The sequence below is a fragment of the Nothobranchius furzeri genome, chromosome 4 (assembly GCF_043380555.1).
Source record: "Nothobranchius furzeri strain GRZ-AD chromosome 4, NfurGRZ-RIMD1, whole genome shotgun sequence".
Lineage (NCBI taxonomy): Eukaryota > Metazoa > Chordata > Actinopteri > Cyprinodontiformes > Nothobranchiidae > Nothobranchius > Nothobranchius furzeri.
Genome location: NC_091744.1, coordinates 18,452,679 through 18,467,653, shown reverse-complemented (window position 1 = coordinate 18,467,653; position 14,975 = coordinate 18,452,679). Strand labels below are relative to the sequence as shown.

The window sequence follows — 14,975 nt, the reverse complement described above, 5'->3', positions numbered from 1 at the left end:
AGGTAAGATATTAACTGCTCCTAATGTTTCCACATAACCCACCAAAAGACAAGAATTATTATTTCTAAAGTTTTTTTATTTGTTGACGCTGTCTGATTTCCTGTAGGAGATTGTTCACGTGCAGACATCAGTTTACATTAAACATGATGGCCAATTTAGCTCATGGGATTAAAATAATAAAAATAAAACGGCACTGGTTCACTCCACGGATGGTGGCGGAGCAAATACAGACTGTGAGCCTTGACATTTTTACTCGTCAGCTATCAGTGGGCCTGTTATATTACATCCATCTCTTGTGTCCCCAAGCATACAGTGAGGAAGCTGATGAAGTGTGATAGCAGTGAGGGAATGTTTCACACAGACCTGATGGATTTGAGTTGTCTCTTTTGGAGGGGCATGGTGTGACCTCTCATCTAGATGAAGTGAAGATACACCGCAAGCCTGTCATGCAACTTACCATCACCGGGTAGCAGCTCAATTACCACAGATCCACAGAGGGAGTATGTGGGTCTCTTATCAGCTGTTTGCCCATGCAGGTGACTCCAGGTGAACTCTGAAATGAAAAGGTCTCCAATTATCCATCCATCCTTTCATTCATTTCTGAACCCACTTTGCCCACGTAGGGTCGGGTGGGGGGGTTGTACTGGTGCCCATCTCCAGCCGTCAATGGGCAATCAGGCGGGGTACACCCTGGACAGAGAGCCAGTCCATCGCAGAAGATCTCCAATTACCCATTTCAAAAACAATCCAGCATGGCTCTTCTCTGAAGCCTCTAAAAGATAATAATTATCCCTCAGCCATTGTTACACAATACTGGTTGAAGTGACATGCGATAATAAAATGATTAATGGTGTAATTTGTCCATAGCACTTTTGACATTAATGACTTTAAATAGGACAGTGTACCCCTGTGGTGCTGAGATAAGACAGGTAGAAGGCATTGCAGGACATCAGCTGTCAACTTTTATGACTGTGCAGCGACGGTGTTAAATACCACTGACATGTATTCACACAGAGATGCTATTTTTAGAACATTTGTTGCTTAAATCCTATCCTCCATGTCACAGGATTAAAGGATTCCCAATGTGTGGAGATGTGTGTGGCTGGATTTTTACCAGGAATCGCCACCCTCGGTCCCAGGATGATGTTTCTGCACCACAGTTGACCAACATTCACAGATTCGTGCTTTTAAGACATCTGTGTTAGCTAACAGCAGTTCCCTAGAAGTACTGACATCTGTACACAAGAGGACTACTTTAGGAGGTGATGACTTCAAACCCATTTTAATGTTGCCCCTTTTCTCTTTCATGTGTTGCATTTAAATCTTTATGGATATTAGAAAAATGCAAGCATTCCTCTAAATCACAGCCACTTCAAAATTTCTGCCAAAAACATGCACTTGGGTCATATTTTTTCATTTCAACTCAAGTGAAATTAGACTTTTTAATTTATTAACTGAAATCAGCTCATTTTGGACTTCAAACTCAACAATGCATCTCTTTTTCCGTCCGTGTATCAATGTAAAATGGCTTTCTTAATCATTTAACTAGCTATTTACTTTTAACAGTCAATAAAAACCAGCAAGGCAGGAAAATCCACAAACAGATTAAATCAAAAGCAAATCTAGTTTTTGTTTACAAGGATAGAACATGGTGATCCATTTAAATAGTTTGTGTTGCAAAATAAAGAGAGCAAACAGCTAATTAAATAATAATCATAAACACAACAAGATGCTAGTAAAAGAGCAAAAATGTAGATAAATCTCCAGGAAATACAGTGATGAGCTCTGTGGACAGAGAAAACACATCTGAAGTTGTTAGGTAATTTGATTTTATCCCATATTACCTTAAAGGACGACACACCCTTTGATGGAGAGAGTAAATTGATTATTTGTAATGTCCATGTGTGTAGCTCAACCAGGCCCCATTCTGCTTCAGCCTCAAAGCTTTATCCTCACCTGCTCTGTATACCTGCATTCTGCAATTATCTGGTAGATAATACTTAACCTCCATAACCCTGGAACCTGAAATAAACCCACATGACAACAAGGAAGACATTTTACCCTGAGTCTCCAAATGCATGGAGAGTTAACGCAGAGAAACCTCCTCCGAGGCTTCCCCCACGTCACTCCCCTGTGCTCCCAGTTCTTCAGGGGCTTTATTCACCAAATGGATGGGGGGAGAAGGCGGACCTTCTCAAGTTACAGAGTTCTCTCAATTAACATCTTTGCTCAACCTTTTTATGAACATACCAACACAGAGATTCATGATGTGTAATGGGCATCTTTTAGGTCTCAAAAAGGTACAATTATAAAAATACCCAACATTCCCTCCTGATGTGACTTTTTGAGCAATAAAAGATTAAACCAATAAAACAACATTAACATGAAATTAGGACACACCTAACCTGGAATTTGAAATGACCAATTAATCAATCAGATTTTAGTTCAACATTAAACCAGACATCAAACCCAATTTTATCCTGTATTTCTAGCTTCATTAACTTATCCCCCCTGAATGCTACCTTTGAGCAATGATTATCCTGTCAACAAAACCCAGAGCAAGAGTTAAAACCTGGAATTAGGAATGAATAATCTAGACACCAAAACCTACATAATAATCTTGAATTCCTAGCTTTATTAAAGTAACCCATATCATTTGTCATCAAACACTTGTGGATCTTCTGCTCCACATCCGTCGTTACCTCCTGTGCTGCAATCGATCGCTTGTAGGACTGAACAGGTGTCACAGGTTTTGAGTTTTCTGTGGCTGGCTGACCTGCAGTTCTGGTTCCCTCCTGAAGTTGGTGTTTGACCTCTGCACCTCATCTCCAGTTCAGGTGTGATATCTCGGTCACACTGTGCTCTCAGCTTTGCGTCGTCCCGCTGACGTGTCGACGCAGGTCACTTCCTGAGAGAGCTGACTGGCCCACAGCGGGTTTTGTGGTTTTACATCAGCTTACAGGTTGGTACCGGTTTGGGCTAACTGATCCACTTGGTTTGTGGTTTAACATTAGCTCAGCTGGTGACGGTGGTTTGTGTCACTTCCGTCTTGGACTGCAAGTCAGCAGTTAGCCACGTCTTTCGTGCTTCCTCCATCTTGGATTGTGGGCTCCACCTCCTTTTCAACACACCTACAAGTCACAAACGTTTCAAAGACCCACAGCAGGATGCCACAGGCACAGACCAATTTGCATTCTGTTAGACATGCGTTCAACTTCCACAGCTGCTTGCTCAAAGGAACTCAGATCCTCTGAAGTCTTTTCATCGACACTCTTCTCCTGAGTCTGAGCCATTCCTGCATTCGGAGAGTATCAGGACAGGACATAGCAAACCATCTTGTGTTGCAATCACAATACCTTCCTGGTTGTTGAGGGTCAATGGGGCACAAAGCGTCTTGTCCCCGATCTGTGTCCTCTGATGTTTTCTGCAGGAACCAATGCAGCCAGCCACTGATCTTTATCACCTGTTAATCGAGTTCCCATCTTCACATCACAGCAGGACACAAATCAAGGAGTCTCCCAGCCTGTCTTGCCTAGGGAACAATTTGCATTTAGGAAAACAGTGTACCCAAAAGTTGTGCTGCCTAATTGTTTAAATTAATAAACATTGATGTCTGGTTTAGCATGAAAATAGTCAGATATGGTCTGTCCTAAATTTTCACAAACAAAATAAAACACATCCAAATTCTTTAAAACTAGCTTGTCTCAAAAGGAGTTAATCAGAGATTCTATCACACTAAGGCGGAGTTTACACAATCACGTCACAGAGGCTTCAAAGAGGTTTTTCACAAAAGGACCCTAGAGTCTTCTAGTCTAGCCTTGATTTAGCTGCTTAGGCTCACACATTTGCATTCAGGCAAAAGGCATTCTAATTTAAATGAACCAGCCCATCTCCACCTTGTAAGGTAATCAAAACTTTATCAGTTACATCACCCCCTCCTGTGGAGGTAGGGTTCTCACACATTTACAGGATCTAAATTAATCAAAAGGAAGTCACTCAGATTTATTAAACCTTATAACCCAAACAGAAAATAAATGATGGTAATAGCTCAAATGTTGAAATAGTTACAAAACAGCCTTACTGTTGAGTAAAATAACATACTACGATCAGCAGTATGGTCTGTAGGGGCTGAGTTGATGTTTACATTTCAAACAAGATTTGCATAGAAATAGCATACAGGAAAAATCTAGCACCGTGTTGATTCAATCATGTTATTAAATTAAATCTATCAATGGTCGATAAGACACATTTAACGGGAAGTTTTTACGGTTCATAAAAAATCTAAACACCCTCCTGTAAAGCCAGTCTTATGGCAGAAACACCAAGTTTAACATGATTTAGTCATATGATAAAATGCTGAGATAAAAAACTGTTACTGCATAGTGTAGAATTCTATTTACCTAAGATCATAACCCACTAAAGTAAAACTGAAAAGTTGTATTTTTAATCTTGGTTCATGAGCAAAAGGTATCGTCGGATCCAGAGTAGCTGCTGCACAGCTAATCTACCAGAGCTATAAGCAAAGAGTCTGTCATTTTAAAATGGCATAAGCTAGTTATAAGGTTATGTGCCTCTTAAAACACAAAATCATGAATTTTCCCTTCTAATTCTGTAATTTGGGGTCAAATTCCTCAATAAATGATTAGGGGAACTACTTAAGTCTAACTACATGATCTTTTAGAAAGAGTATTTATTTATTTTAATAAAATAATAAAAGGCCTGTAGACCAGAATATCTAATTTAACTTGAGGCAATCGCGTGAATCATCTCCATCTTATTTGGGCAACCATTCAGCCTGTGAAGCTGAAGGAGTTAGAGGATGGATGTCTTTATCCCTGCTTAACTGTATTTCCTTAACATTCTATCTATGTAAGTCATTTTGTTTACTAGTTCAGTACGAGTTATCATGCAGATAAAAGCAATGACTTTTTCAGATAGTATTTAGTTAATCATCACACCTCAAACATTTCTTTAAAACTTCCTTTTTGCCTTCTCTCTTTTCCTCAACCATTTCTTTAATTCTGTCTTTTCTCCATCTGTCTGCTTTTTTCCTTAACCTTCTCTGCTAACCTCTCATTTCTTCCTAACCAAACCATCAAACAGTTAGTGGCCTGCAGCCTTATCAAAACCATCCCCCATAACACTTCGTTGTCTCTTCATACACCCCCTCAAACCTTCACCCCTCCTTTTCCTTTCTTCTATTTCTCCAGCTTCTCTTAGGAACCACATACACACACACACCTGAGCCTTCTGACCCACACTTACACATCACAGGATGTTAGTGTTATTCATACATGTACAGAATAAAGAACAAGACAACACAGAACAAAACAGAAACATAGAACATAGACCATCTAGAATCTGCAGGTTTCACACAGAACAAACTAGGCTCAAAGCCTCAGTCACACACATTGTCATGTAATGGGACCTTTCATTCATTCAGAGATCTTGGCCGAGATACACACATTCAGGCTTCAGAACTTCGGCCCAAAACTTCTCTCACACTCACACACACACAGAAACTGACCTGCAGGCTTTCACTCACACACATTCAGAACTTGGACACAACCCCCCCAGATCAGACCAGATCCGGTTAGGCCCAAAACCTTTACTCATACACAGATGGAGCAAAACTCTGTCAGAAATTAACATGCCAGTCCTCAGCGTCACCTTTCAACAATACACAACACGGAAACCGGCAAGTCCACCCACAAAAATGGAACGCAGCCCCATGGCACCAGAAAAATCACAACACAAATAACACAGACCGGGAATTTTAGACCGATTTAAGATCTTTTAAGCCAATCAAATTTTGTGTACCTTGTTGCACCATAAAATATTTAAACAATTCCCTGCGGCAGTGTGATTTCAGCATCAAACCACTCCAATCGACACCAGCACTTACATGCTGCGTGTATTAACCATCCGCGGCTGCTTTAATGCAGCGCTGGTTTAGCAACAGTTTTAGGTGCACCTGAACATTCACCTGTAATTACTACCCGCAGCTCTGCGGGACGCCCTGTGCACGCAGACACAAGACTTATTAAAACCTCCTCTTCAAGGCAGGAATACAGCCCGGTTCACGCTTCAATGCAACCCCACGGTTTACATGTGCAACCCCTAGCTGGACACAAAAACGTCTTTTTGTGCGTGAATGTCAGTCACCACCATCAATCTTAAATCACACTGCCAACGGTTAAAAACAAAAAGTGCAATTAATTTTTACTCACCCAGTGTGCTATTCAGCTGCCAGACTGCGAAGCGAACTCCCACCGGAACTCTGCTCTCCAGAGCTCACCAGAGCTGATCCACAGTCTCCCCTTACCAGAAACAGACTCAAACCAATTTTAGCCAAAACAATCTCACACGTCTTTTTCCGGTCATCAACTTTCTCATACTCTCAAGAGGTTCACACACACACACGGCCGCAACTGGCCCTCCTCAATCAACTCAAACCACACTGCCAGTGGTTAAAGAAACAGACACAAATTACTGAATTAGCTTAATGAATTAATGAATTAACCTACTCTCCGTGGTAATTTCGTCCTGAGTTCGGGAAGGCGAGAGCTTGAATGGGAATCTGCCTGCAAGGCTAAAAAGCCGGCCGGTGAAACAATTTTAGTTCCCCGGGCTTTGATGAGGTAAGTGGCGCCTGTACCGCTCCCCGAAGCCAGCTTCCCATCGACGGCTCTGCCTTGCCCGCATCCTCCACCACTTGTTAGGTAATTTGATTTTATCCCATATTACCTTAAAGGACGACACACCCTTTGATAGAGAGAGAGAGTAAATTGATTATTTGTAATGTCCATGTGTGTAGCTCAACCAGGCCCCATTCTGCTTCAGCCTCAAAGCTTTATCCTCACCTGCTCTGTATACCTGCATTCTGCAATTATCTGGTAGATAATACTTAACCTCCATAACCCTGGAACCTGAAATAAACCCACATGACAACAAGGAAGACATTTTACCCTGAGTCTCCAAATGCATGGAGAGTTAACGCAGAGAAACCTCCTCCGAGGCTTCCCCCACGTCACTCCCCTGTGCTCCCAGTTCTTCAGGGGCTTTATTCACCAAATGGATGGGGGGAGAAGGCGGACCTTCTCAAGTTACAGAGTTCTCTCAATTAACATCTTTGCTCAACCTTTTTATGAACATACCAACACAGAGATTCATGATGTGTAATGGGCATCTTTTAGGTCTCAAAAAGGTACATTTATAAAAATACCCAACAGAAGTAGATTCTGTTCTTCGACTTCCTCCCTAAAGACAAATACCTGTATGGTACATCTTTTTATTTAGTTTGTGTTTATTAAAAACATTTAGGAAGGTTCGTTTCACAAAAACAATTTAAAAAAAAACCTGAAACCGAAAAAACGGAAGGCTGAAGCCAAAGCTTAATATTGCCTCAATAAAATTCACATTAGTGATGTTACTCCATAGTCCTTAAATATATATTTTCATTCTTTTTTTGAAGTCCATCCCATAATTTATCTCCCAACACTGAAACAAATATTTAAACAAGTCTAACTCTACTGCCAAAAGGTGGGTTGTAATGTTTTTGCTCGTGTTTTTGTTTGTCTGTTAGCAAAATATCTCACCATCCCATAATACCTCAACTTGTGGAATGCATACATGTATGTATGTACGTATGTATACAGCTGATAAAAATTTAGAGAAAACCTCAAGAGTGCCACAACAGCTGTTAAACTCATAACATCAGTCAGGCTTACAGACGTTTAAGTCAAGTGTTGTTAACGATTGAGACTCATTGCAAAAAACTTTGTATTTGCATTAAAGGGGACATATTATGCAAAGCTCACCTTTTGCATCCTTTTGTTATGCTGAATGGGCCTTAACTGCCTCTATAAACACTCCAAAAATGAAACTCATTTCTGTCAGTGTTTAGTTTTAGTAATTCTGTACGTAAAACAAGCCATTTTAAAATGTCCCTGTTTGTGATGTCATAAATGGGGAAAGTAGAATAGAACCACCTTTTTCATGCAAAAGAGTGTTGCTGCTAGAGGAGCAGTGCCTTTACTCTGAGCCCCTCTGGATTATCGGGGCTCCTCAGGTTATAACAGTCTCAGCGGGAGAGAGGTGGGTGTGGCCAGCTCCAACTTAAAGTGGCAGAGCCCTGACACACACAGCTCTTTCTGGAAGGTACTGAAATTGTCAGAAATAAAACTGCTGAAATTAATTTATGTGAGAGGGATTTTGTCCAATGAACTGCACAAACATGTTTGGTATCAACTACTAAACTATTATAACTTAAGAAAAAAGTTATAACCATGAACCCTTGGACTAAAGCCCATCTGTAAGAAACTATTCTCATAAACAACCAGATTGATTTTGATAAAATCTGAAATCTTTGTTTTTGTCTTATACAAGTGAATTTGTAATAGAAGAGCACGTCACACATCATCCAGAGGACATTAGGTGCTCCGACAGCCCATGGGACATCAAAGACATAATCCGTCGAAAAATAATTTCTGTTTGTTTTGCAGCTATTAAAGTACTAAGGACCAGTTTGCTCCAGCCATACTTTTTCCTCTACAAGTGAATTTGTGTTTGTGCCTGACCTTTAGCTCAGTATTACCTGAAAAAAATCTTCCTCCACGTAAGATGATCAAAAAGTTAAAAGTGAATTGTTTTTCTATTGTTTTGCTGGAGTTAATTCAACGCTGGTATTGGAACTATTTCATGCAGCATTTAAGAAATGAATAAGTTAACCGGTAATACTAGGTACTGTTGTTAAACACGGCACTTCTTGACACTTGGTAATGCCATCCATGTTGAACGCTTTTCATTTGAAAACTAATTTTTACCATTAGAATTGAATTTTGTCTGTTAAAGTTGTGCCTTATATGTTTTTAAAACATCACATCTCTGCTGAGAGCACTGTGGCTCTGCTGCATTGATAAATCATGGTTAGACTGGAACTGGGCGCATAGGGGCCCAGAATAAAATAATCTGTCTCAAGTGCAAGCAGTGCTTTTAAGCCTTTAGGAGGAATCATGATTGAGTGAAAATGCTCCCGTAAGTTGCAGTCCTGTTATATTTACATATTCATGGCAGTTAGCTTGATAACACAAAGTAGCCAGGTGGCCTGGAGTTTTATTGAAATGTTGGACCTAAGATTGTACATTATTACATGGTACATCTAATAGTCAGCGTGGCTGAGACTTAATGCAGTGCAGTAACTTAACATCAGCAACGTCTCTGCAGCAGTGCCTTCTTCCAACCATTTTAACTGATCGGGGCACAAAAGGATTTAAGCAAAATAATTCCAAATAATTGCTCATTATTGTAACATTTTAGTCTAACCTCATGGTTTAAAATGTTTTGATTTGCAGAAAACCACTAGCCTGGCCTGCCAGACTACTCTGTTTAATTCTGCACAGAGAAAGGGTCTGGGAACTCTCCTATTTAAATAATCCCACCTCCGTGAGAATTCTAACCGAGCCAATCAGTGCTGAGCTGCCTACGTCACACACCATAATGCTAAGTTTGTCATAAACATGGCGACTGAAGCGGAGTTTGCTGCGGCTCTTTCCTCTGTTCTAAATGACTTGGACACGTCTTTAAAACAACAAGTGGAAGCACTAAAAGTCTTTCTTCTAAAGAAAGATGTTTGCGCCGTTGCCAGATGCCCTTTTTTACTACAGCTAAAAAACTGCAGCATCGCGCGGCACAGTTGGCATTTCCGTCTTTTTGAGCTGCCTAGTCCCACCCTTCAAGTGCCTCTCTGCCTGTGAGTTACCAGACTCTTTCTCTGTGCAGAATTAAACAGAGGAGTCTGGCAGGTCAGGCTGTAAAATCTCATTGATGGTTATTTTTTCCAAGTATTTCAACAGAGCAATGTAGCAATAAAAATATGTATAATATATAAATATCACTGAAGTGCATTTTCTTTTCATGTTCAACATATTGATTAATCAAAAACAACAGAGGATCAAATGCATCCTTCACAGAGAGAGAAGGATAAATAATTTGGGCTTGTAAATTCCTAGAAACATGTGGAATCATTTCAAATTGCAACATGAATTGTATTGAATCTAAATAGTTGTCAAATCATTAAAAAATATCGCCAGCAGGCATGAATCGTATTGAATCATTTCGGCAAAAGGTTTCACCGTATCAATAATGAATCATCTCGCTGGTATTGTATCGCCGGTATTGTATCGCTGGTATTGTATCGCCAGTATTGTATCGCCGGTATTGTATCGCTGGTATTGTATCGCCGGTAGCGTATCAGCTGCAGCGTATCGAGATGGAAATCAAATCGGCCCCAGTGGTTAAGATTCACAACTCTCCTGGGTACCTCTTAGCCATCAACTATGGTTGATTTAAATTCCGTGTAGTGCAGAATTTCAACTCAAAGGGGGTTTCATGCTGAATATTAAAATTTTAAACAAGATGCACTAAAATGCCAAAATGACTACACATGTCTACAGCACTATTAGACACTCATTTATTCAGTAATCCAAAAGGGTTCATATGAAGGCAACTGGACTTCTTTGGTTTCAAGAAACAAAAAAAGTCCAAAGATGTTTAACAGTTGCCTTCATTTGAACCCTTTTGGATTACCATGACCTGAATGACTGAGAACCTTCACCAGCACTTTTATTCAGTGTATCAGCAAAAACAGGTCAGTTTGGGGGTGACTTGCTCTTTAAAAATCCAACAGCAGGCAAGGGCGTAGGAACGGGTTTAATATTGGGGGGGACAGACTTTGGAAATCTAACAAATCTGGTCAATATATAGGTCAACCTCACTGAAAAAAATAAATTTAATGATTATTTCTGATTATAATCGGTCACTCTGAGTTTTTCATGCAGGCTGAACATGAAAATAGTCTCCTACACCTATCTCCTGCATTAGCTTCTGATAGAAAACACTGTGAAACTCTAGGATTAAAAAAGTCTGACAGATCTACGTCACACTGTCACTTAACAATCATGGACTCACCCATCTTGACTCACGACAGGGACGGCAGTTTTTAGTTTAGTGTCCAGGAGACAGCAGAGAATGCATCGGTTTGTAGAAGCTAACCATTAGCATTAGCAACTCCACCACAGCAGAACTCTTCCAGGCTTGTGTTATGTGAGGAGAAAAAACATCCACATTGCAGGGCAAACAGAGTCATGTTGATGCTAGCCAATCAGAGGCGAGATGTCCAAATATCAGGAAATGAGACTCCAAATCCTGCAGCGTTCTGCCACTCTCTCCTGTTGCCTTCTCCATGCTCAATCAGACAAACCAAAGCCGTTTTCCCCAGAGTGTAACTTACAAGGCGTTCATTCCTACTAGAGACCACTGCAAATATATTAAAAATATGACTGAAGTTGACCCTTTCATGCTTTAAACAAAAATGTCTTCAATTATGTCTTTAAATAAAAACACTGCAGAGCAATAACCAGTATATTTTATTCTTCAAAAAAATATATATTTGTGAAGGTAAACATTTTAAATGCACCAAGAAAATGATAGTGTCATGTGATTCTTTTGAGCGCTGTCAAACGTTCAATGCCAAACAGTCGTGAAACACTGACCTAGGTAAAAGAGCCAAAGTATTTTTCCGCTTGTTATTTGCAGATACAAACTGCTTGCAAATTGATTTCTTGTCAAGTAAGTCAAGTTTCTCCTGATGAACATGACAGACAGCAACATGACTAAGTCTGTTTTGAGTCACTGTGGATCGGAGCCATGTTTTGAGCCTGCGAAGAACACTGAAACTTCTCTCTGCCTCAGAGGACGAGACAGGGACGACCAAAAGAAACCTGACTAGGTTTTCCACTTGCCCAAAAAGCCTATGTACTTCTACAGGCAATCCACGAATGATCCCTGCAGCCTCTGCACTGTTGCTAAATGAGTAGTTCAGGCGAAAGATAGACAGCTGCACTGAAAGTGACTTTGTTCAACTCTGGGTTTTTCTCAATGACCTCAGCATTAATTTCTCCACAACTTCTGCAATGTCAGAAAATCATCTTGGTTAAATAACTCACTGAGCTGTGCATCTACATTATCCAGGACTTTGTAGAATTCCCCTCTGTAGTGATCTTAGGCACTTTTAGGCTGATGTGCCTCAACTCCATCAATGAAGCATTTTAGGGGTGGTCTGGTCCGTGGAACAGTAATGGGCTTAACACCTAAAGACTGAACCACAGCCGTTGCCTCTTCAAACAGAGTTGTGAAACTTGCCTCATCTCTTTTGGCCTCGAGTGAGGAACTTGGACAGCAGCTCTCATGCCAGCAATGGTCTCAGTTTTCTTCTGAAAAGAGATGTTCAGGCATTCAAGCTCAGAGATCACTGGAGAGGCAAGGATGAGACCTAAAACTGTTTTGCCTTTCCTGAACTGCCCTAGCAAGCCGTTAGCTGTAGATGCAGTGTTTGAGGCACCACAAGCCATCTCCTGCAAGCTAGCCAGCACTGACCCATACTGTGACAAAACAGCCATGATGGCTTTGCCCCGTGCCATCCATCTGGTTGGACACAGAGGTTTTATTGCAGTGAATGACAGATTCTCTGCATGTGCTATTGCTGCATGGATTGCCTTAAACTTCCCTGAATGAGACAAAAGGACTCCAAGCTGGTTGACACAATCCAATGAGTCTCTGACCAGAACTGACGCTGAGCAAACTTTTTGTGTTATAAAATTAGTACAGTGGGCTCCACAATGAATGTACAGTGCTAGTGGCTGCTCTTGTTTTATTCGAGCCTGTGCGCCAGTGTGCTTCCCAGCCATGTTAGCAGCCCCCATCATAAGTTTGACCTCGTAAACCCTGCTTAGGTAAGTTTAGTCTCAGCAGCACATCTTGAACTACTTCAGCAAGGGTTTTTCCTGTTGTTTCTGGAACACAATACAAACCAATGAATTCTTCGTGTGGTTTTAGGTCTTTGTCAATATAACGAAGGCAAATACTTTCTTGCTCTTGCCAGGAAATGTCTTGTGTTCCATCCATAATAACTGCATACTGAAGAACTGGTTGAGCTCTTATTGTATCGGCTATTCCACGAACAATGTTGTTGCTCATTGATGACAGAATTTCCTTCTGGATCTGTGGACTGATGTACTCTTTCTGGGACCTCTGCAACCATTTGGCTAAAAGGACTTCATCCTCTGCCTTATCTTTTAGGAGTTGAAAAAAATTACTGTTTTAATCATCATGTCCTCTCAAGGCCTGTCCCTGTCGTGCCAAATATTTGATAGAACTTACAATTTTTTCTAGACAATGCCTGTTGATTTGCCAAAACACTGGACAACTGTGTATTTATAGGGTGATTTTCTTGTGCAGTCACAGAGACAGCATGACGGTGTGTATGACTAACTTCGTGTGCTTTAAATGTCTCAAATGCTTTTTTCCAATTTTTGAATCTAGAAGTGATGAAGGTAGGTTCTGATTTTACAGCAAATGGTGTAAGTTTGTCCAGGTAAGTTCTCATACAATAGAAACACAAAACGCCCTTCTGCACTGCATCATAATCATTGACATACATATACTGGACAATGGGTTTCCATAGACTCCAATAATAAGTTTTTGTACTAAAATGGGAGGTGGGCACCACCGCCATTTTGACCGTGTCACAGGTTCCGTCAAGCCCAGACAATTCCAAAAAAGGGAAGAGAGGTGGAGCTGAGGGTGGGGCTGTAAGGCTGGGATCAACTGACGACACCCGGTCGAACTAGCTACAAGCTAACCTGAAGCTAACCCAAAGCTAATGCGGAGGTGGGAGCTAAGCTAACGGAGGTAGCAACCTAGCTACAACCGGAGTTAACTGTGCACAACACCAGAGCTTGTGAGTCAGAGATACGCCGGGCTGACCGCTGGGTAAAACCGGGAGGAACACAGAGGTCTCCGAGACCTCCACAAGCCGGCAGCTGCACAGCAGACAAGCGCCGCTGCGATCTGAGATGCGCAGAGCTGCCGCTGGGGAGAACAGGGTGGTAAGATTTCCATCCCAGAGCTCCACAAGCGGTCAGCCCGCGCAGCAGACAGAAGCCGCGATCAGACAGAGATGCGGCGAGCTGCGGGAAGGCGAGAACGGGTGGAAAACATCGGTCTCCCGAGAGCTCCACAAGCCGATAGTCGGAACCCAGCTCCACCAACATGTTATATTTCAACCCATTTTCTAAAGTGCAGCATTATGTTAAATGCACTGGGTTTTACCCTATTACATTTAAATTTCATGGTTAAACAGGACATGTTAAAATCTAAGCTCAGCTCAGCAGTGACCTAAAATACATAAATATAATTTTACTTACCAAAATAAATGAAGTGGAGACTCCTTGGACGCTCTATTAGTGCAATTAATGCTACAGCAAGTCATTTTGTCCAACAATTGCACAAAAAATATCCAAAACAGAATACACAAACACAGAGACACAAAATCCCAGAACAGTTTCCAAGCCAGACCGAGGCTCTACTGAGGCCTTTCCACGGAGCTAGCTCTGTGGTCACGTGGGTCTGATGCTCATTAATTATACAGAATTTTAGGCTTTAAACAGAAGAGTGAGAAAAAAATTCACCCCCTCAGAGTTGTCATGAGTGTAAACTAGATCATTTAAACCAAAAACATGTGTTGGTACCAGGCTGTAAACATGTTTATTTCTGCTGTGAAATTGGTATTTTTAACATGGGAGTCAATGAGGATTTGCTCGCTTCTGACACCAGCCCCTAGTGGATGAGGGTGGAACTGCAATTTTTGGTACTTCCGGGTTGAGACCAATTTTAGAGCCGCATTGTGGGGGCTTGATCATAATGTAGCCAGGGGAAGTCCTTGTACCACTGCTCTTGGAAAGAGAGAGTTCTTTTAGACAAAACCTGAGTGTGAATGAATTTTGGGTGTGGCTGATATTGCTTTGTCCACTGTCCAAGGGCGTCAGTTTGTTTTCAGAATTGCTGGGGACAATAACCATACACTTGAGTGGGGTTTAAAAATTGCTGGGGACAATAAAGTAGGCTAGCACAGGGGT

General features: G+C 41.2%; 1 long non-coding RNA gene across 1 annotated transcript; it reads right to left on the bottom strand.

Annotated features, from left to right (window-relative positions):
- Nucleotides 1–2,051: 2,051 nt before the first annotated feature.
- LOC129164268 (uncharacterized) lies at nt 2,052–7,598 on the bottom strand. The gene is made up of 2 exons (XR_008563876.2): nt 6,231–7,598; nt 2,052–3,532 (listed from the first exon to the last, which is right to left on the bottom strand). It is a non-coding gene; the product is annotated as an uncharacterized lncRNA (long non-coding RNA).
- Nucleotides 7,599–14,975: the final 7,377 nt, after the last annotated feature.